At 33.8% G+C, this 2,116-nt stretch overlaps 1 pseudogene; it reads left to right on the top strand.

The window, feature by feature from the left end:
• Positions 1 to 583: 583 nt before the first annotated feature.
• Positions 584 to 1,785, top strand: LOC120185027 (annotated as a pseudogene).
• The last annotated feature ends 331 nt before the right edge of the window (positions 1,786 to 2,116 follow it).

The raw sequence follows: 2,116 nt of genomic DNA, 5'->3' as shown, positions 1-2,116 counted from the left end.
ATAAAATATTTTTATTGGTTTTTTTTTTCAATTTATTTAACTTCATAAATTAAATGATTAAACGTTTAAGGTTAAAAATCAAACCAATATTTTTAATAAGTTTGAAGGTAAAAATTTGTTTTTAAATGCAAAAAAATAGGCAAAGTACACAAAACCGTCTCCGACTATAGAGCACTGGGTTGAGTCTCACACTATTAAAAATTATAAAATGGTCATCCGACAATTCATATATTTTAAACTCTTTATTTTTTTATTAAAAATTGATGATCTTATGAGTTGGACGTTAACCTACTCATTGAGACATAATAAAATTATGATGTTTATAGACGTCGTCATTGCTTTCAACCACAGGTTCTACGATACAATGTTTTAAGCACTAACTCGATAACATAATATAAACGGAAACTCGATCAATAAAATATAATTTAAATTATTCTAATATTAAATTTTATCATATCTTAATCAGTAAATTAATGTTCAATTAAGACTATCATTAATTTTTTAACTAAAATTTTTTATCATATCTTAAACAGTGCTGTGGGGGCAACGCGTCATCTTTACAGGTTTCAATTCCAACCGCAAAAAAAGAATGCATTACTAACACCGCATTCTTCCATTGAAAACCTGTAGGCTGTAGCACCATATTCTTGTTAATCTTCCTCAACTGGACTGTGTGAAAACATGGCCATGGCCATGGCTCTCTCAAACGCCATAACTTGTCTCAATGCTTCCAATCAGTTCCCTCCACCAGCTTGGCCTTTCAAGTATCTCAAGCCCCCTCTTTTCCGGCCCTGGCAAAAGGTACTCTCTTTAACCATGTCCCCGTCAGCCTTCCTCGGTCCATCCCTGTCGGCATGTTCTCATGTTTTGCAGGTGAAAATGGGTCCTTTGAGTGTGTCTCTTGTGGGATTTGGGACATGGGCATAGGGAAACCAGCTTCTCTGGGGTTACCAGCCATCCATGGATTCGCAACTTCAACAAGTTTTCAATCTTGCTGTGGAAAATGGCATTAATATTTTTGATACTGCTGATTCTTACGGGACTGGAAGACTCGATGGACAGAGTGAGAAGCTTCTAGGGAAGTTCATCCGAGAATTCCCAGGTTGGTCCAATTTCTTTTTCCAATCCAAGTTGAAAATTCCCTTTCTTTCTCTTGTCAATAGTTATTCGATACTTAAGCTAGCATATATATTGTGCAATCCCAGGGGGAAACGGATACAGGATGATATTGTGATAGCTACAAAGTTTGCAGCTTACCCATGGCGGCTAACACCAGGGCAATTTGTTCAAGCTTGCAGGTTTTTTTATTCAATAGCTTCTATATAAGTGATCCCCTTTATCCCTCAATTAGATTAAATCTTTTGAATGATGAGTAATTTGATTAACAAGTGTTTTTCCAGGGCGTCTCGGGATCGAATGCAGGCGAAAAAATCGGAATTGGACAGTTACACTGGTCTACTGCAAACTATGCTCCCCCATAAGAGTTAGCACTTTGGAATGGTTTAGTGGCAATGTATGAGAAGGTTAACCATGAATTACTTCTACATGTTGCATATGTGAGCCTGTCCTATAATTAACTTGATTCTAAAAAGAGTATCCTGTTTTTGCATATCATACTTCTTGTTCTGTATAGCTTTCGTTCTTGAACGGGATAAACATTTGCAGGGCTTAGTTAAAGGTGTTGGAGTTAGCAATTATGGACCGAAGCAGCTTGTAAAGATTCATGATTACCTTAAGGGTGCGTTTGATTCACGGAATGTAAGATTACCAGTGGGAATAAAAGATTATCAGGGAATAGGATTACTTAGAATGTTACATTACTGTGTTTGGTTGGTTTGGCAGGAATGTAAGATTACAGTGTTTGGTTGAAGGAATAAAAGATTACTGGAATGTATATTTTATCAAATTGTCCTTGGTCTATATTTTTTAACAAGTGAAATTCTAAATATTTAAATAAAAATTATTTATATAAAAATTCTATATGTTGATAATATATTACTTGAGTATTTAAATATATCATATATTATTTTTATTTTAATCAATATTAAATTTTACATAATTTATGTAAAAATATATTAAAATTTTACATCAACATTTAACTAAATGTTTACATTGT

This window comes from Hibiscus syriacus, unplaced genomic scaffold, assembly GCF_006381635.1.
Source record: "Hibiscus syriacus cultivar Baekdansim isolate YM2019G1 unplaced genomic scaffold, ASM638163v2 tig00112988_pilon, whole genome shotgun sequence".
NCBI classification, from domain to species: Eukaryota; Viridiplantae; Streptophyta; class Magnoliopsida; order Malvales; family Malvaceae; genus Hibiscus; species Hibiscus syriacus.
The sequence above is the reverse complement of the archived record's forward strand: the minus strand, read 5'-3'. Positions and strand labels throughout refer to the sequence as shown.